Here is a 22,494-nt window from a genome sequence, read left to right as displayed (position 1 = left end):
TAAGATGATATCCCTTGTCGAACTCTTGTCTTGGAAATCCTTCTTAATAGTGCCCGTTGCTTTATTGATCTTCTTTGGTACCCATTTCTGAGTAGCTTTTGGAGAAACATATTTCTTTTTCTCCCCAGTATAATTATGAAATTTCTTGAAGGAAATACTAGAAGAACTGATATTATGAGACTCAGTTTTTCTCCAGTTTGGAACATTAGATCTTGTCATCTTAATAGAATCAGATCCGGATTTATCTCGTTTAAGATATCTGCAATTCTTCTGCAAGTGACCTGGCTTTCCACAATAAAAACAATGTTTAGTAGAATGGAAAAAGTTATGTTTAGTGTTACCTGAATGTTTATGTGCTTGCTTTGGATCTTGATAGAATTTCCTCTTTTCGTCATCGGCAGCTGGTAGAGATACTTCACTTTTGTCAACCGTGGAAGGTTTTAGTTTAGAAGAATCTTTAGCTTTGACAAATTTTACCTCTTTGCAAATACTAGGAGCATTTATTGCTTCATAGACCAATCCTCGTGTATCACGATGAATTCTACATGCTCCCAATATCGAGGTTAATTTATCTGAGCTGCTATTTCTAGACAAACTCTCTTTTAAGCTCGAGTTTTCTTCTTCCAACCTTTTGACCTTTTCAAGTGCAATAACTAGATCATTCTTGGATGATTCACATTTAACTTTGAGATCTTCTCGTTCCGAATAAAATAACAAGTTCATCTCAATGTTCTCCAAGTTATCTAGCTTTGCTTGAAGAGTAATTTCCCAATCTCGACCTTCGGCAATTTCTTCTTTAAGCTTTCGTATTTCATTGAGATAATCTCTTGCACCACTATAATCAAGTTGGTCTTTCAAGTCTTTATTCCAATTACGAAGTCTGTCATATTTAACTTTCTCACTTAAAATGGTCCCTTCAGCTTCCGAGAGTTTTTTTATGACATTCCTTAAGAAGATTAGCGAATGGATCCACATGGAACACTTCTTCGTCAGAATCAGAATCCGAAAGAATTTTTCCAGAAGCTAATGCAACCTCTCCTGCGAGCTCTTGGGGATTATAATATTCAGGACCATCATCCAGAGTAGGCAAAGCTGCTGCATATGCCGTTTGTCTATGGCTCTAGCTAGGACATACTGAAGACAAGTGCCCGAAACCACGACAGTTATAGCATTGTACATCATCATTAGGAGATGTTGTAACTTTAGAAAAACTCTTTTTACTATTTCTCAAGAATTTTCTAAATTGTCGTGGAGTAACATCCTTAGTATCTGGCGAACCAGATTTATCCATAGAGGATTCAAAATTGTTTGCAGCTTTAAGAGAAATCACCTCTTTTCTAGATGCGATCAAAGATCTTTAACTTTCCAACAAGAGTATTTATGGAGAGTGTAGAAACATCGTTTGCTTCTTCAATGGCATGTTTCTGAGACTCGTATCTTGATGGTAGAGTCCTGAGAATTTTGCACACAATATCTTTCTCCGAACTAGTTATTCCTAACACAAATGAGGAGTTAACTATTTGAGAAATTCTTTGGTTAAACTCATCAAAGGTTTCATCATCATACATGCGAAGGTATTCCTAGTCAGAAGCTAGATTTTGAAGCCTTTCTTCTTTCTCTGCGACATTCCCTTCGAATACGATTTTTAAGATATCCCAAGCATCTTTAGACTTATTACACGTAGTCACGTGGTGCTGAAGATCTGGGGTAATGGCATGTATGATGACATTCAAACCGTCGGAATTTTGCTTTGCAGCAAGTATCTCGGCAGGACTGTATTCACCAATGTTCTTGGGAACGTTTACATCTCCAACTGCCACAATGGGAGCATCATATCCATTAACTACATATACCCATGATTGAAAATCACGCGCTTGAAGAAAAGCTCGCATAACAATTTTCCACCATAAGTAGTTCGTGCTATCGAAGGCTGGTGGTACGTTTATAGAGATAACACCTCTGTCCATAGAATAAGATTACTACAAAAACAGATTTATGAGGTCTTAACGTGTTTGCCTGCTCTGATACCAATTGAAAAAGCGGGGGGTCTAACAACCACACCCAATAATTCGTTTGGCAATCTGTATGGACTAACTCCAATATACTTTCAAGAGAATCAACTAGACAATCAGACTAAATCTTAAGAAAAGTACATCAAAGAGTTATATCTCAATTTCTCAATTCAATCCGCAATCAAACAAATAGAAACTTGCGAACCCGATTGAATATAAGAAATAACTTGGACGGTATAAAAACCAATATCCAAGTGTCAATCAATTTAATCAACAACCAAGGGTTGGATTCCCAATTGATTGAACTTACGCACAACCTGTGATATTTCAATTATAAAGATAAACAATAGATGTGGAAAAGAAATAACACAGACACCAGAAATTTTGTTAACGAGGAAACCGCAAAAACAGAAAAACTCTGGGACCTAGTCCGGAATAAACACACACTGATTATAAGTTGTTACACCAAATTCCTACTACATATTCGAACTAGATGTAATACCTTCTTCAGCACAAATAGAACTCCTAGAACAATACAGTTTGTCTTTAGGAATTCTTCTCGTAAATCTTCTAGCAGAACCCAAGGCTCTCTTTAGAAGATACAACAACACGATTTATACGATTCGATATTTTGTTTGCACAAAACACCGGTTTTATTTCCCTTTAGATGTGAATCAAGGTTTTGGATATCTTGTGTTTATTTTGATAAAAACAATTACAAGGTAAAAGTAATATCAAAACAAACTTGTAGATTAGGGATTATTATACTCTTCAATAATGGAAGAGAAAACTAATTATTCTACCACAAGAACAACTAGAATAAATCTAGAGATATCTTGTTTAAAACTTCTTTAGGATTTTTACGAGATGCCTTAATCGAAGTTTTCTTTCTAGCTTCCGATTTCGACTAACAAGTGTTGGTATACGATCGTAAATTGAAATCTATCAAAACCTAGGGTTTATGATCAATAACTCTTCAATGGTTTTATATCAGAAGAGACAAGAGGTGAAAAACCTATAGTACAAGTTGTATAATCAATCACGAAGATTAATCGAACTCGGCTTTGTGATCCCCAATACAAAGACTTTTATCTCACTCTTGTTCACGAAGAACAGAAGGCATGGAAAACAACCAATGAAGCTTACACTTTCAAAGGGGATGAAAACGTGTAGCATTCACGAACTCTATATTTATAGCGAAACATAACTTGAAAACTAAGGAAGACTATTTTACTTTTTCAAGACTCTCCTAATTTTTGGAGTCTTTCCTAAGTTACAACTCTTGCCAAAATAATTAAATAAATAATTAATTAGAAAATATTGTATTTATGTGAATAAATCACATTTTAACTTAGGCAGGAATTTAAAATTATCACAAACACTTTAATATGATAATCAAATATGTTTGGATTAATAGCCATTTTCCTAGATAAGGAAACATCACCAACTGGACCAAAAATGCCTTTTAGTCACGTAATTGGGCCCAAGTCCGTGAACCGTTACAAACAGTCCATGGATTGTTTCCTACTAACGAACTGTAACAATTACAACAACACTTATAATTGTTATTTTAAAAAATCACTCATAACTTCATCGTTATAACTCGGAATTGAGTGATTCTTGGCTCGTTGAATTCTTAAGCTCATTCACTATTACATGAGAACCTTTCCAAGGATAAAGGTCATTGTCACAAAAGTCCTGGATCAAATAACCTCAAGTATATATACATAAATGTATATTAACCGTCATAGGAATTGTTCCATAGAGTGAGCATTTGTTTCGATAGATTAGAAGGTAGAATTTAACAAGAATCCAAATGAAATCAATCACCACATACCTTTGTTGATGAAGTCCTTGTTGATGTCTTCTTGTAATCTTCAGTCTTCATCCTTCAAGAATAGCTTTTTTTAAACCTAATCTAGTCCGAAACTATCTTTAGTATACTAAATCAAGAATGCGTTTTGGCAACTAAATTTGACAACTAGCTTGACATACCAACGCTATTGGGTTCAACCAAGCAATGCTCTAACAGTTTTCAAATCCTTAAGCATTGCAATTTCTGCAACAAGATCAGAGTTGATCCGGATTTGTTCATCCAACTTTTTCTGAAGAATAACCAGTTTATCATAACTTTCTTTACGGTTGGTTTTTAATCCTGGTGAAGTGTTTCTAGAGACTTTACTGTCCATATAATCAGATAGCTACAAACACAGACTTATAAAGTCTTTAAACGTGTTTGCCTGCTCTGATACCAATTGAAAACGCGGGGGTCTAACAATCACAACCAATATTTCGCTTAGCAATTTGTATGGACAAACTCCAATATACTTTTAAGAGAATTAACTAGACAGTCAGACTCAATCTTAATGAAAGTATATCAAAGAGTTATATCTCACTTTCTCGATTCAATACTTACTCAAGCAAATAGAAATCTGCGAGTCTAATTGAATACAAGAGAAACTATTTGAACGGTACCAAAGACCAATGTTCAAGAATCAATCAATTTCAATCAACAACCAAAGGTTGGATTTCCCAATTGATCGATTCAATGCACAACTTGTGATATTTCAATTATATAACAAAATATAATGCGGAAAAGTAATAACACAGACACTAGAAGTTTTGTTAACGAGGAAACCGCAAATGCAGAAAAGACCCTGGGTCCTAGTCCAGATTGAACACACACTGTATTAAGACGCTACATGCACTAGACTACTACAAATTAACTTCGGTCTGGACTGTAGTTGAACCCCAATCAATCTCACACTGATCCAAGGTACAGTTGCGCTCCTTAAGTCTCTGATCCCAGTAGGATACTACGCACTTGATTCCCTTAGCTGATCTCACCCACAACTAAGAGTTGCTACGATCCAAAGTCGAAGACTTTAATAAACAAATTTGTATCACACAGAAAAGTCTACGGTAATAGATAAATCTGTCTCCCACCAAAATACCTACGAGTGTTTGTTCCATATTTTGATAAATCAAGGTGAACAGGAACCAATTGATAACCCAGACTTATATTCCCGAAGAACAACCTAGAATTATCAATCACCTCACAATAATCTTAATCGACTAGCGAAAGAAGATATTGCGGAATCACAAACGATGAGAGGAAGTTGTTTGTGACTTCTTTTATATCTTGCCTATCGTAGAAATCAATCTCAAGCCAATCTTATGATTGTACTCAAATACGATAGAAACAGCAAGATCAGATCGCGCAACTACAAAGAGAATAGTTGGGTGTGGCTTCACAATCCCAATGAAGTCTTCAAGTCGTTAACCTACAGGGTCTCGAGAAGAAACCTAAGGTTAAAGGAGAATCGACTCTAGCTAATACAACTAGTATCACACAGGAGGTGTGGGGATTAGGTTTCCCAGTTGCTAGAGTTCTCCTTTATATAGACTTTCAAATCAGGGTTTGCAATCAATGTTAGCTTAGTAACAAAGCATTCAACATTCACCGTTAGATGAAAATCCTGATTAGATTCAAGCTAATATCTTTCAACCATTAGGTCGAACTTAGCTTGTTACAAACAAATGAAATGCACGTTTATTTAGGTTTGTGTAACCGTACCCAAACATGTACACTTAGTTGGTTCAACAGTAGTTAACCAAATGGTTAGCCATATGAGCACTTCCTTATCAACCATATTCTTCTTTACCACAACTAGTTCAGATGACTCGAATGAACTAGTTAGAGAGTTGTTCAATTGCTTAGATCTTATAGAAGTATACAAAACACAATCGAAGCAAAAACGATTTGATTCACTCGAATTAATTCATGAAATTTATAGCCACGGTTTGCAATTATGCATTCCTTAGTTTATATAAGTTTAAGTTCACAAATAACCGTTTTTAAAAAATAACCAACTTAATTACAGATACTGGTACGTGGACTTAAGTACTCGGAATAAGTTTGTTTTTAGTTCACACACTCCAGCAGAAATTCTCGGGACGGCTTCCGACAGTGCGCGTACTGGTACGTGGACTTTAGTTCCGGTTTTCCTGAGCAGCAAAGTACGCATACTTTGGTTCAAGGAATAAGGACTTACACACATGTGTTACTACACAATGTTTATATCCTTCCAAGGTTATATATTCTAAACTCTCATTTCAATCATTGAAACATTCTTAGAGGACGTTATATAGTTGTTATTCACAAACCATTTTTCGTCAAAGCCATTTTCAAGTAATTGAAACTAATATGACTCTCGTCACTAGGTAAAGATGAACTTGGCCAAAGAGAAAGCTTAACAACACATATTTCGAGAAATATATAAGCGAGATAAACTCGGCTCGAAATAGCAAATGTGTATAATCAAAGTCTATATAGCAATACGACTTTTTTCTCAAGATAAGAGATAGAGTAGATAGACTTTTGAGTGATAGATAAGTTCAAGTCTCCACATACCTTTTAGTCGATGAAGTTCCACAAGTTCCTTGAGTAGTTCTTCGTCTTTGTATGATGATCGCCATGGAGTCTTGGGCTCAACTACACTTTCTATCCTAGTTCGAGACTTAGCTATAAGTAGACTAGAAATTAAGACTTATAATTTTGATCACTAACATTGATAAACATGCTTGAGATAGCAACGCATGCGAGTTCGACTGAGTAGTGATCTAACTGTTATTGTCACAAAAGTCGTGGATTTAATATCCTCGAGTATATATACATAAATGTACATTTACCGTCATAGGAATTGTTCTATAGAGTGAGCATTTTTTTCGGTAGATTAAAAAGGTAGATTTGAACAAGAATCCAATGAAATCAATCACGACATACCTTTGTTGATGAAGTCCTTGTTGAAGTCTTCTTGTAGTCTTTAGTCTTCATCCTTCATACTACTTCTTAGACCTAATCTAGTCTGAAACTAACTTTAGTATACAAAATCAAGAATGCGTTTTGGCAACGAAATTTGACAACTAGCTTGACATACCAACGCTAGTGGGTTCAACTGAGCAATGCTCTAACAACAGCTGCTTTCTTAATCATAACAGATAAAATCTCCACAACCAGAATGGACAAAAACGGTGACATGTGGTCACCTTTCTTAATTCCTTTTAAGCAAGAGGAAGTCGTGTCGTTGATTTTCATTGAGAATTTAGTGCTAGACAAACACTATTCAATCCAATTTCTCCATCTAAAGCGAAAACCAAATATAGCAAAAGTATAGTCCAAACAACTCCATCTTACGCTATCAAATGCTTTCTCCAAAACCACCTTTACCACCAAACCATGGTTACCATTTCTCTCTCTCTCGAATCAATCAAATCTGATGCAATAAGAATCCCATTTGTAATTTGTCTATTATCCACAAACGCACCTTGAAATTCCAAAATAATTGATGGAAGAACTTGCTTTAGTCTGTCTGCCAGTAACTTAGAAACAATCTTGTAAATACCCCATATTAGACTAATCGTTCAGAAATTGTGTATGGAGACTACAACATCACACTTTGGGTATCAATTTAATGAACGTTAGTGCAATTCAAACTCCAGCCAAGATTACCTCAAATTCTTTCGTCACTGCCATTAGATCTGTTTTGATGATGTACCAAACCACTTTAAAGAACTCCATCGTATAACCCTTGGGTCCTGGAAAATTTTTCCTTCAAGACCCCATATTACACTCTTCACCTCCTCTTCCTCAAAAGGATTCTCCAACTGAAAACTTTGTTGAACCGTGAGACTCGGAAAATCAAGACCCTCAAAAGTAGGTCTGTTATGAAATGCCTCTTCCTCTTTGCTTGTGTTTAAATTTAATCACCTCCTTATCCATATAATCTTCCTCATTAAGAGTGACAATCTCCTCCAAACTATCATACACTTTGATAAGAGTTTCCAAATTGTCAACCTCTACTTGTAAAGACACGAATGCCTCTCTACCCCATTTCTTAATAAAAAATTTAAGTGCCTCCAACTTCTTAACCAATACAAAACTTGGTCTTCTAATAAAATTTAAATTAAACCACCAAATTTTCATCTTCTCAATAAAATCAGGATGAAAAAGATAGTAATTTTCAAACCTAAATGGGATAATTTATTGTTTATTCATCAATAGTGATGTAGTCATATTCTTTCAACAATTCAAATAAAACCTTGTTAACTCAGTAAATTCTTCCAACATGACATCGATCACCGGAATTATTACAGGAGGTGAACATGTACATTTGGGTAGCCCTTTACTCTATGTGATACAATATTTGAACCTAGATATAAACATTTTGGATGGTGATATTACACATGAATTAAATGTTATTAGTTTTGACTATATGGAACTTAAAAATTCTTGAGATTTCTTCTCATTCTGAAAACCAAATTTCTGAGATTCATCAGCACACCATAAAAAAATACCTCCAAGTTTCTGTTTCCTCCTCAGTTCACTACAAGCTTCAAAAAATCCGTCGTTAGGTCGTAGTCCTCCATCGCCGGAAGTATCAAAACTCGCTAGTATCTGACCTACGGTTGTAGGAGTAAAATATCGCACACGTTAGTAATCAAGCGAAGTAAAGAATACAACCTAAGCGAAGAGCATCGAACACAGCAAAGTTGAGATGACGCACCAGATGATGTCAGCAAAGTCACGAGTAAAGTGTGAAGAACTGTGCGAAGAGGTACGCTATGCGAATATGAACGATTGTATATGAGAGAATATGTTGCATAGTGATCCCGAAAATAGTGGGTTTCTTAGATGTCATCCACTATGTAAAATCATATATAAAGGAGAGAAGTCATTACTTGTAGGAGGGTTCTAGAGTGAGTCTTGGTCAAGAAATAGAGAGAGAGAGAGAGTAAATCTAGGGCAAATAGATCATTGTAATAGTTGGATCAATCTTTGTAATTCTATCTACATTTCATATAATAAGAAGATGATTATCTAAATTCTCATTTAGTGATAGTGGAATGTAATTGTCAGATTTATGACAACTACATTTTTTGCGCTAGAAACAAGGATGGATGATAATTCCTGATAGTATATCGTAGATTTTAAGGAAAAAGTGAGATCTAAAAATTTAGAAATGGTAAGGATTGAATCTGTTGCTGAACAACGAATGACAACTAGAAGAAGTAACAGAATTGCTGAACGAAGACGAATTACAAATCTTGAGCAACAAGAAGAAAGAGTGGACGAACATCAAAGAACAGAAATTCCAATTGGATCTCAGCGAGAACAAGGACAGAATAATGATATAGATTATGATAGGGTGAGTGTCCATACTGAAATAACGGATTCTACAGAGGAAGGACAGAGAATTGGGAACGAAGGACCAATTACAGCGAGTGAAGCAAATGTGACGATTGTAGAACTTAGGCAAAGATTACTAATTGAACGAAGGAGAGAAGAAGAAGAGCGTGCGAATTTAATGCGTCAAAATGATGATTTACGAGAAGAGAATCTTAGACTACAAGAACAAAGGTCAAGGAGTGCTACACGCTCAAGGTCAAGATCAAGTAGAAGTTCTTCCTGACAGAGTCAATCTAATCGAGGAAATGATAGGCGAAGGAAACACATGGAAGTCATTGAAGAAAACTCGCAAGAAAATGAAAATTTGGAAGATCAAAGGGAAAGGAAACGTATAGTTGACTTAGCAACTAATCAGTACGAACATCCACGTGAACTTCTTCGCCGCGCACATATTAATTTTGAAAGGGAAGAAGAGGATCCAAGGCAAGGACAAATGATATTACATGGCAGAGAAATATTAAGAGATGAATATGAGCGCAAACGAGAGACTGCACGTGCGAGAGATAGACAGAGAAGAAGGTAAAAATTAGAAGAGAGAGAATTATAAAGCGGATTGCGTCAAATTGATTATGATAATCGAGTTACGAGACGCGAGCGTCATCACATAAATGATACATAACAAGGTCGAGTTACACCACAAGAAAGAGAGATATCAAGACATCGATATGGTCACACATGCAACGAAGAAAGACATGATAGAGTACAAATTGAAGCAAATAATGAAAGGCATAGGCGAAGAAGAGAAGAAACTGAACAACAGGAGATACAAGAAGCAATACGCCAAAACAATCATGAGAATAGATTGAGACAAGCAAGATTAAAAAGACCCATGCGAGAGGATTTGGATCAATCATTAAGCAAAGAAATTCTTAAGGAAATGGCAGAATTAAGAGAAATGATGACTACAAAAAGAAATGATGGAAGAAGACAACTAGAGGAAACAGTGGGGGAAGCTGGAAAAACTCCATTTACAAAGGAAATTCAGAGAGCACCGATACCATCTAAGTGCAGTTTACCGGCATTTACAAGTATATTTGATGGAAGTGCATGTGCGATACAATATGTGAAATCTTATGCAAGATATTTATTGCAGTGGGAAAATAATGATGCAGTAATGTGCAAATATTTTGCTGGAAGTTTAGCAAGTGAAGCTTTGAAGTGGTTTGAAGGACTACCTGTAGAATCCATTGGTTCGTTTCATCACTTACAAAATGTCTTTTTGGGGAAATACATAAGTAATAATCTATCCAGACCAGGGATTGAGACAAAATTCGGACTTCGCAGAAGAACAAATGAGAGTTTGCGTCATCTAATGACACGATGGAGAACCATGTGTAGTGAAATGGGAAGACGGGTGAATGAGCGACATCTTATTCTTGCATTCATTAATTCTCTCTTTGCAACAGATCTATTATATACCCAAATCTTCAGAATAAAGGATACAATAACAATGTCGGAGTTGCGCGAATTTCAAGAAGAATACATAACACTTGAGGAAAAGCAAAGAGATATGGAGTCTTACCCAGTCGCAATATCTGATTCGAAAGGTGTAAATACAAGTTTACTTCCGAGGCTGACAAATGTTGTTGCGAGTACATCGCAGGGAAATCAGGGAAGGAATAATGCAGAGATGGAACAAAAGTTAGTGGCTATGGGCAATGCAGATCAAGCATAGTTTGATAAAGAGTACAGAGACAAGCAACTTCAAAATCGTGGAGGTACTGATACAGTTCAACCAGGAAGTTCTGCAGGACAACAAACACATTATAACAAGAAAACTGGGAGAATAGTGTGGGAACAGATAAATTTTCCAAAGTTGAATACTACATTGGATAAACTATGGGAAGCCGCTCTCCTAATGGATGATATTACAGAACCATACAATGTAGGCGAAGATCCACCGCCAGGGAGGAAGAGTAAATAATTTTGTGTCTATCATAGATTCCATGGTCACACAACAAGCAACTGTAGAAATGTGAGGAAGATTATATTGCGAATGATTGAGCAAGGAAAGTTGGACCATTCTTACTAAAACAACCAAGGAATTTACCACCACCACCACCTCAAGGAAATACATATGCAAAAGAGAAAGCCAGGAATACATTTTTTATTGAAGTGGGCGCTAAGGCAAATAATTTATATTGTAACTCGATCATACACTCGTTCAAAAACATTGAAGATTTTCATGATAATGTCTTAAGTCGAGTATATGGAAGACATGCTGAAGGAAGGGAAATTCTAACCTGGCAAAAATATCACCCTTGAAGGAATGACAAAAGCAGAAAACCTCGTTCAGCGCAGATGAAACACCAGGAGGAGGAGAATCACATGAGTGTCCACTGGTGGTGCGATTGGGAATTAATCCGAACCCATTGGAAGAAGATGAGGAAGAAAATGAGAAAAACACCTGGGCGATAAATAGAATACTTATAGATACTGGAAGTTCTGTAGATATTATGTTTTATCATACATATAAAACCATGGTGGAAGAGATGATGAGTTAATCCCTTCAACATACAAAATCTATGGCTTTAATGGTTCTGCGAATAAACCAAAGGGAGAAGTGACTATGTGAATTCTTCTACAAAATTTACCAACAGATATCACATTCTGTGTAGTGGATGTCGAATCGCCTTATAATGTTCTCATTGAAAGACCATGGATGCATAGTATATTAGCTGTTACATCAATATTTCATCAATGCATTAAGTTTCCTTTACCTCAGGGTGTTGGGATTATAAGAGGAGATATAGTTGAAAGTAAAAATTGCCAAGAAATTGATGTTGACAAATGCGAAGCAAGAGAATTCAAGCGACGAAATTGGAAAACATATGCGGCAGATAGTCAAAGAGCAGAGAGACTGATGGTTGATGCGGTGTACGAAGTTGGGGAAACAAGTATGCGAAGTGCTGGAATAGATTCTTCTGCGAATAAAGAATGTTAATCAAGATTAGCAACACAGTTTCTATGGAAAGAAAAAGCGTAGAGGCAAAATATCAAAAATTGGAGGGTACAATGACTTTCGCACAAAACCAACTGAATGGTTATGCGAATGAATATTCTGGAAAACATACACGAACTTAAGAAGATTCAAAAAGTGCAGAAGACAAATGAGTAGAATGAATAGTGTATCTGATTTTCTTCGAGCAAGATGATTCGATAAAAGCATTTATGTACTAGAGTTGTATGAATTAAAAGATTGGAATGAGAAATTTTAATCTCATATGGTAAATCCATAATAAGAAAACAAAAAGATAAATCTTTATAATAAGACCTTTATAAAAGGCTACAGAAAATGATATTTATTATCAGATTGGCTAGGAATCCGAATGTGGCGTGCACCCTAGTTCGCTTATATGCAAGATGAAATATAGTAAGACCTATCGCATGTCATAATTGGAGAAACCTAGAAGGCATGACTCAAGGGAAGGCTACACCGACCCCGGAACTTGAGTTGTGGAGATTTGGGGTGAGAATTAAACGATAATGCCCATCCGGGAGAGATACCTTAAATTTTCAGTCTAAGATAGTAATCTTAGATTGAGAGCCTAAGGTGAGGCTCTCCCAAGGAGTGCAGAAACTCGATCAGGGCGTCGAGGTACATGGTTGAGTCAAGAGTGCCCGGGGGTCTGGAGCGTATCTTGCCACTCTTGACAAGTCCTGACTATGATGCACTCGGTCCGAAGATACCCCACTTAGGGTGCGGTCTTGCTTCCATAAACCTTATTGGTAGTGTATGCGAGACTGCGAAATCAACTGGTTGTTGAATAACTGGATGGGAAGAGCCATAATCTTAACCCGATAGAGGTAAGCTTCCTTGAAGGGGCAACCAGGGGGAAGATAAGGACGGAACCCTCCATTAGGGAGTTGAATTGTGTCAAAAGTCGTAAATGTCACAAGACTTTTAACTCATACGAGTATTAAGACTTGTGATATTTATGCGAATTAACCTGAAGAGGAAATAATAAAACAAAATGATAAGACGAGATCAATGGGTCAATACACTACGGTGTAAAGACTTCCTGCGATTTCGTCGCACATAAACAGAGGCAGCGTAAGACCTTTATATAGGAAGGCAAAAATAAGACCTCATAGATAATACAAGAAAAGAAAAGAAATTATTCATGAAGTTCCATATGTGCTCGCACCAAGAGAAGTTTATGATAGAGGATAACAATCATACTTGGTCTATCAAGATATGCCAAATAACAAGAGGCAAGAATGGGAATGCAAAGGAAGTGTTATTTGACCCATTTTGATAGTCTTATATACATATGAAGAGGTCATAAATACGAAGCGAAGAAAAGAATATTTATATTAAAAAGATGAAAGATGAATTTACAAGAATTTACAACAAGAAGAAGCGATCAATTTTCATCTTCCTCATTTCGCTCAGTTTCAGAATCACTAGTTTCTTCTTCGGAATCTTCTTCAGAATCTTCTTCTCCATCAGTAACTTGGATATCAGGAATGGGTACATTTTCAAGAATCACTGGAAAACTGTACTTTGACAAAGGAATACCATTCTCCAGACAAACTCTTTTAACAGCAGCCTCACGAGAGCGATTATCATCGTTACTGTTGTTTTGGATTAAGTTGAACCAATTTTCCTTCAATTGTTGATGCTTGGAATTACGAGTGGATGATTCTTCTTCTTTAGCAGCTAAGCTAGTTTCTAACTCTGCAATTCTCTTTTGATACTCCCTCTCTTTTTCTGTGAAGTATCAACAAATGAGTTAAAATAACAGACAATTATTCTTAAAAGTATGAGTAAAGATCAAAGAACAACAAATGACCTTCATAATTGGAAATAATGTTTGCGACCAGTGTGGAATGCTCAGTTTGAAGACTAAAATTTACACCTAAATTATTTCTAGAATCGTTCAAAACTCTAGCAGCCCAATTAAACTCAGCTTCAATTTCTATAAGGAGTTGAGATCGAATTAAGTTTCTTTCCTCGATAAGCGTGTCCCTCTCACGAAAAGCTGAATCACGTTCTATTTTAACTTCAATAATAGATTCTTGAAAATGTTCTAGTGCCTTCACACCCCTAAGAGCGATCATATCTTTCAATAATAAGTTTGTTCTTCTTCGCCTCCAATACTTGAATTGCTTCCCTCCTCTCATAAAAACGTCGTTTAAAATTATTGGAAGATGATAATGCACTTCTATGACATTGTCTAAGGGTAGTATATTTTAATTTTAACTCTTCCAAGCTAAGGTTTTCAAATCCTCGAGTAAGATAATTATTTAAAGAGGAATTGAGGTGCTCTAAAATAATTTCAGCATCGGGAAGATTAACCGCTTCATCTGAAAGGTCATACAGGTCTGCGAAGATAACTAAGTAAGAAGTGTGAATGATTGCATAAAATAAAAAGAGAGAAAATATAAGTTACATACCAATGAGTTCCTTGTTTACTTCTCGAGTTTGGAGAATCAATTAAGAATTAGTTAAATTCTCATTTCTAAGTTTTGTATTCTCGCTTGTAAGATTCCCATTCGCATTCGAAAGATTAGACGTCTCATGTCTCAGCTTGGCATTCTCATCTTGCAACTTGCGAAGCTTTCTTTCATTGTCTAAAGAAATTGCATAAGATATGCGGGCATTCTGTGAAAATATAAAAGAAGCATTATAAATAAAAGAAGAAATATTAAGGAAAAGATAAAAGACAAATGTCGCAGAATATTATCAAGCCATTCATCGCAAATTGAAAATCCGGGTTTATCGCAGAGGTATCTCCACGAAGAGATCGATATTCCCAATTAAAAGCAGTACAAATCTTTGAGACCATCTTGAAGGCACGATCCATTTCATCATCCTCAAAAATAGCAAAAGCATCTCCAGAAAAAAGATCAGATAACTTCTTCCGATACAAATCGGTTGATACCTCTTCTTCAGAAACAAAAGTATCTTCATCTGAAGATTTCGAACTTGAGGAAGAATCATATCTCGCACGCTTCCTAGAGACATCATCTTTTAACGAAGTTATCTTGGATACAGATTTTGATGTGGGTTTCTTAGGAGCGCCCTTGCCCTTGCCTAAAGTTTTTTCATTCAAAGAATTTACCTACGCAAATAATCAAGATAAGAAACAGAGGCAACAATATTGTTAAAAATAGAAAGAGTGTTTCTTACTTCCTTATTATGCGAAGTTGATACCTTGCGCGAAGTACTGACATTTTTGGCAGCCTTTGAACGAAAAGAAATAAGAGATAAGAAGGAAAGCTATGAGAGGTTACAAATTGGATCAAGAGGATTACATACCGCTACTTTCTTTTCCTCATCTTCGAGTAATCTAAACTCCCAAGGTTGGTAAAGAGGGAAATCTTCGGGCATAGGATTGTCAGAACCATCCTCAGCTTTACCAGATACAAAGGAACTTTTTAAGATGACAGGGCAATTAAGCCAACTAGAATCATTGGATCTGCGAGCAGCTCAGTTAGAATTTGAATTCCAGTCAACATCTCGCATAATTTTCTTATCTTCAGCGATACCATCTACTCTTCTTATGCGAACAACACATTTAGTTACGTTACTTTTCATAACAGCGACGTAATAGTTATTAAAGAAATTATCAAGGTTATACTCAGCGGGATCTATAATGATCCTCTTGTCGCACTTCATCAGGGTAAGAATTTCCAAGACCAGCTGCGCGACGAGAATACTCTAATGGTATCCTAATAGCATCACCATTCAACTGAAATATTCCTCATGTGAATCTATCATCAACAAGAATCCTATAGAAGAGAGGAATCTCAGGGTTATATAGAGGAATTGGTATAAATTGAAGTTGACCTAACGCAACGATGATTTTTCGATTATTCCATTGATCAGATTTGATTAGATCAAGGTTAAGTTTTGATGCGAAATCAGATGAAGGAGGAAGAGAAAGTTCATAACCCCTCTGATTGAATTCAGTTTTTAATCTGTTAAATTCAATCTCCATCTTTTTACCAGCGGGAGCCATTGAAAAATGGGAATGAAGAGTATAAACTTGCAGAGAAGGTGAAGAAGAATAAAAGAACTAAAAGGAGTAAGGAAAAAGGTAGAAGAGAGTATATAGGAAAGCGCGACCCGCTTTTCGAGATTTATTCTCATTAATGCGAAGAATTGAACGGATAGAAACATACGGTTAAAAGGACGTGTCGGAAGATGAGTGGTTAAAAGGACACGCGTACATAAAGAAAGCTTGAAATCAGGGAAATTTTCTGTAAAATAAAACATAAAAGGATTAACATGTTCGATGAAATAAGATGGAAGTTTCTCATATCGCTCACTCTGAAGAATAAGCAAAATGAGAAGAGGCAAAATGTAGGAGTAAAATATCGCACACGTTAGTAATCAAGCGAAATAAAGAATACAATCTAAGGGAAGAGCATCGGACACAGCAAAGTTGAGATGACGGACCAGATGATTTCAGCAAAATAAAGTGTGAAGAACTGTGCGAAGAGGTACGCTATGCGAAGATGAACGATTGTATATGAGCGAATATGTCGCATAGTGATCCCGAAAATAGCGGGTTTCTTAGCTGTCATCCACTATGTAAAATCCTATATAAAGGAGAGATGTCATTACTTGTAGGAGGGTTCTAGAGTGAGTCTTGGTCAAGAAATAGAGAGAAAGAGAGAGTAAATCTAGGGCAAATAGATCATTGTAATAGTTGGATCAATCTTTGTAATTCTATCTACATTTCATATAATAAGAAGATGATTACCTTAATTCTCATTCAGTGATAGTGGAATGTAATTGTCAGATTTATGACAACTACACTGACATAGTTAGAAGATTGTTAATCGAAAAAATTGACAAACTGTGGGACACTAATCCCTTTCTCATAAGCATAGAATTGGAAGTTGACATCATCTATCGCGTGCCCGTATTTCTTCCATAAGGCTAAGTAATGACTTTGGACCCCTTCATACGGTGCAATTGATGCGAATGAAATCACCTTATTTATCTTCAGAGTTATTATTAGTCGTCCAATGCATTCGGTAAATGTCTCTGGGTCTGCAGTAAAATGTTCATAATCTATATCTATGTTGTCAATATGGTACTCAATAATCAGTTTTGTAAGTGACGGAACAACGTTATTAACCCAGAAATCAATGGATTTTGGTGCGAAATATACGTCCACGTTGTCCTTAACTGTGTCTCCGCCCAAGCTTAATCCAATCTTGACATTCCCGTGAATGTGTTTTACCAATCCAATCTCTCCAGGGTTCAAATATTGGCTCTCCCAGAATTTGTCAAATATCCCGTTAGTAGGAGATGGAGAATCACCTTTTGTGTAATCAATTGCAAAGGCAAGAATGAAATGAAATTCGATGTGGGAATTTATTGGCACGTCGCTCAACTTGATCGACTTCGACTCAGCGCCAATGTACAACCGAAACAAATCCAGATTTTCGGCAACAAATACAACAAGAAAAATGAACAAGTCACTTAAGAGCATCTCCAATAACAGGTGTTAAAAATTCTAGGTGAAATTTTTGTTAAGACTCTTGTTTAGAAGGATTTGCACATATAGTAAATATAGGACCCATAATTAATAAATTATCTCCAATAATATAAAGGTTTGACCCTTAAAAATTCTTATGTGATGAATTTCAACCATTTAATTGAATTTTAATTAATTATTAAAAATCAAAAATATGACGTGGAGATCATTCCGGAAGCGTAGATAAGACCTTCTTTAAAACCTTCGAAATTAGTATTTCCTCCCTCCTATTTTATAGGACCTACTTTTAGAGATGTTAGAGTGATGGTCTAAAATCCTATGTGTCATTAAAAAATATATCTTCCACCTCTTACCGGAAATGCTCTAAAGTTTAAAAGAAGCTTAATATGTTTATTAGGTGACTTTGAACTTACCATTATTATATTACATGAAGAGAGAAAAGCAATAAGAGCCATTAACAAAGATAGTCTGATAAACTCCATATTGAAAGAGAGAATAATAGAAACGCAAATATGCTGTTTTGGTTTGGAGATTTTCTTCAAGTACTTGCTCGTAAAATTGAATCCTTTTATATACTTGCCATCTTGAATCTTTCCAGAGCTAATTAGTTAAAGTTCCCTTGTTATAACCGATTTGACCACCAACGTCGAAATATCACGTACTACTGAATATTCAAGGATTTGTTTACCTTTCTTGTTCACTAAGCGTGTTCTTTTTGGTTTTAGCATTTGGTTCTTATATATATACTAGGTATCACCCCGGACTATGGCCGGGGCTCAACTTTTTAGAGTTCAGTTTATTGTTTGGTCGGTCGGTCGGCCAGTGTCTTCTCATATTTTAGTCCATCTATAATAGTCGGGAGTATATTTAGTTAGTCCGATCAATACCACAACGGTTCTGATATTTAGTTGGTCGTGTCATATTATACCGTGTTAGTCAGTCGGGTCACAATAGCGTGTTCAATTAGGCGGGTCATAGTAGCCGGATGGGGCCGGGGCCGTGGATTAAAAAATTTAAAGGCAAATATGATATCCGCATTAAAATTAGCCGTTATTAGGTAAAATCTATAGAGTTTTCAAATTAATATTTGTTTTTTTCAGTAAAATCAGAAAGGATATTTATAGTTAGTGCATGAAACTTTCAAGGAAACCGACACGTATTAGGAAATGTTGATTCGAGTCACATAAGGAAATTTTGAGTCTCGTTTTGCACCGGGCCGGGGAATAATCCCTGCCGTCTAAAATAAAATATTGAAAGAAGATCATCTCACGAACCGACGGACGTAAATATCTCTCAAAATTATATGTCTAAAACGGACGGATGGATAGAAATCTCGCCAACTATCTTTCTCAGCCGTCGGATTGCCGAAATCAAAGGCCGTCTATTACCCAAGACATACATCACTTCTTTTTATAACAGCCTTATTATTACTTCAAAGTCATATATTCTTATATCGTGGCATCAATCCCGAACGTCCAAAATAATAAAATCCCCGTCATATATACAATGGACGGATGTACATTTCGCGAACTAACGATCCAAGCGGCAGAATGGCCAAAGTCAATGTTTTGATCTGTCCCAAGGCTAATTTGTAATATGCGTGAATCCAATATCGCCATACATGGTTCTAAAATTGTACATAGAATATTAGTAAACTACACCGAGTTTGTTTGTCTATTTTGTTGTACAACTTTGTCTCCATTCAGTAATTTGTACATTTGCATCCTCAAAGGTCTGATTGACCGAGTCAAACTTTTAGGCTGTTCATTTTTTATGTTTTTGGGCAAGGTTTTATGCTTGCTCCTCGTGCTTTCTTTAAATTGCAAATTAAATTATGTCATTGGGTATTTAATTTGCAAGAGATGATTTCATGGGGTGCTATTCGTGTTTTTGAGTTCGTGTCTATTTGGTAACATTTTCTTTTTGCTTTGTCTTAATTTGCTGCGAAAGGAAGAGAATGAAGTACCAGGTTGCACCCGGGTGAAGCTTCCTTCCCAACAACTTTCTCCAATTCCTTACTTTACCTTATCATAACTTAGTTAGTTTAACTTGATACCTAGTACATAAATAGATATTGTGATATTGTGCTAATGTCCTACGGCTGTCTACATTTTCTTTGGAAAAAAAATTTACGATTTTTTTGCATTGGTTTTGTTTTTTGTTTTCCCTTGTAGATGAAACGTAAGTATCTCTCAAAACGTAGTCAGATAAGGAAATTTGAACATATCCCTCTCCCATATTTTTATTAGGAAACGTAGTTAACGTGATATTTTTTTCCCGATATATAATGGTCAAGACATCTTATTATGGAAGCATAGTCAAATCAGGAAACCCTACAATCCGACGGACGTCTATATAGACATATAACGAATCGACCCACGCCGTGGAATTACGAAATCGATGGTCGGATTTATCAGGCTACACACATCACTTCTTTTTATAATATAGATATATATAGATACCAAGTCGTTAGACGGCTGCATCCGTGGCGAGGCAAACAATCCAATACCTCTTTGATGCCAATATCTCCGGATAGTTTGCAGCTGCATGCATCTCTGGCAATGTAAATACTCTTACGCGTGGGCGGCCGATCAATTTTGTGCAGAAAGTGATATTTGGCCCTTTGACGTTGGATTATTACCGAAATTAGTGTTGTTAAACCGACATATATTAAAGGGAAAATTAACATTTTTGTTTTTCATTAATTGTCATTATCAAATGAAACAGTTCATACAACTATCTTTAGAAATATTATAAGTTCGAGAAACTGAAAGAACTAGCAGTCTAGCAACTCTTCCACATTTACAAGCAAAGTTAGGATGAACAGTTACATGAATTTTAAAAATAAATATAAGCACAACATGACAATAAGCAGTTTGAATCCCAGTTGACTCTGTTTTGAACACAAAAGGTCTTCTATTTGGATCATTCCATATAGCACCCACAACATTGGGAAGGAGAAAAAGAAAAATACTTCCGTTGCCGGGACTTGAACCTGGGTCTCTCGGGTGAGAGCCGAGTATCCTAACCACCTAGACTACAACGGATTGTTGCTGCCTTAATCCTTTCCAAGTTATAATGTGCTTGGCTTGGTCTCTGATCTGTGCTTCGATGGGAATGAATTTGCATTCAACAGCCATAGGTTTAACACGTCATTACTAGTCCGTGAAGCACGGACATGTCGGTATTGATGTGGTGTCCGTGTCAAACGCACGTGGAACACCGACACAACACACATGTAAAAATATATGCTCTATTTTATTAGTTAGGTAACCTAGTGTGTCACGAAAATTAGTAAAATAGTTCATTTTTTTTCAAGTGTGCTAACTTAACGGCATAAAACCGAGTTCTTTTCATGTATTTGCGTGATTAATGTATTTGATATATCACAACACTATGATTTTAGTATATAAAAATTATTCATATATATATAAACGTGTTTGTGCTCTGATGATTTTGAATTTTTGCCGATCCTTATGTTTGTGTCGTGTCGTGTTCGTGCTTCCCAGCTATTAGTAGTTGTTGGTCATCACTCATTGGCTTGTATAACGAACCATCACAGCTGAGACGCGACAAGAACTTAAAGTTCTCTATATTGCACTTGTTCAAATATACTCTACAAAATTGGGATATAAAAATTTACAATCCAAACTATGAAAGTTTCATCTACCAAAACTGACATTTGCATAATTACACTGCTTATCTGAGGATGCACTACATGGATCCTAATTTGTTTCCGTACGAGATTATCGTATACCAATTGACGACTAAAATATTTCAAATTTTTTGTTTTTATGTATTATTTAGAACTGTAGTCAAAACTCTGAAAACAGTAAAATTTAGACAAATTTTTTTCTTTCTTTCTGTATTTTCTTTTCTTTTTTGTATTGTAAAATCACAAAACATTAAAGCTTGTGCCGAAATTAATACAAAAGTGCAACAGCACGAATTTCAAATCTTTTACAAGGTATAACATGTGAAACTGTAAGTAACCAAGATTATCTATAAAGAGGTTGTATTCAAATCTTTTACAACACTTTTCTGCTCTAGAATTTTTTTTCCAACTCAAAAAAGCATCATCTTTATTCTTACGCAAATTTTTCTATAGTCAATCAATCCAAATAGAGATCTTACTGGGCACTAAGTTCCAGATATGTTTAAGATTAGCTACACTGTTAGTGACTTCAATATTTTTCACACTTGGACCTCCTTCTCCATATGGACAACCAATACTAGACAAACTCACATGACAGTATTTCTTTCCCGTCTCACTCACAGACCACAAACAATCTCTTAAATATATTACTAATCTCCTTTAAAACTCTTTTAGGAAAGATGAAACAAGGCAATCAATATAATATCGTTCCAGATAATACAAATTTGATTAGCAAAAATCTTTCTTGGTTGGCATGAAACTATGCTTTCCAAGAAATAATTTTATCAATAAGAAGGAAGCAATGAAAATAAGACAATCTAGTAGATAAAAGAGTAACATCCAAGTACCTTATAGGCAACTTTTCTAAGTAGTAGTATAGAATCTTCACAATATCCAACAAAGTATCAGCATTAATAACAGAAGAGAAAAGAGATGTTTTCTGAAGATTCATTTCCATCCCATTATTACAAGAAGAGAATTTATAAGTACAACTTTTCAAAAAAGAGACAGCTACACTTGATCTTTTGAAAAACACCCAAACATCATCTGCAAAGCAGAGATAAGTCAACTTAGTTACCTTACACCTTAGATGACGACAAAAATTTCCTTGAGCAACTT

General features: G+C 35.8%; 1 non-coding gene and 1 pseudogene across 1 annotated transcript; both read right to left on the bottom strand.

Annotated features, from left to right (window-relative positions):
• Positions 1-8,283: 8,283 nt before the first annotated feature.
• Positions 8,284-17,714, bottom strand: LOC113311722 (annotated as a pseudogene).
• Positions 17,715-20,694: 2,980 nt separating this feature from the next.
• Positions 20,695-20,767, bottom strand: TRNAE-CUC. The gene has a single exon. It is a non-coding gene; the product is annotated as a tRNA-Glu (tRNA).
• Positions 20,768-22,494: the final 1,727 nt, after the last annotated feature.

Source organism: Papaver somniferum, chromosome 9 (genome assembly GCF_003573695.1).
Source record: "Papaver somniferum cultivar HN1 chromosome 9, ASM357369v1, whole genome shotgun sequence".
Taxonomy (NCBI): domain Eukaryota; kingdom Viridiplantae; phylum Streptophyta; class Magnoliopsida; order Ranunculales; family Papaveraceae; genus Papaver; species Papaver somniferum.
The sequence above is the reverse complement of the archived record's forward strand: the minus strand, read 5'-3'. Positions and strand labels throughout refer to the sequence as shown.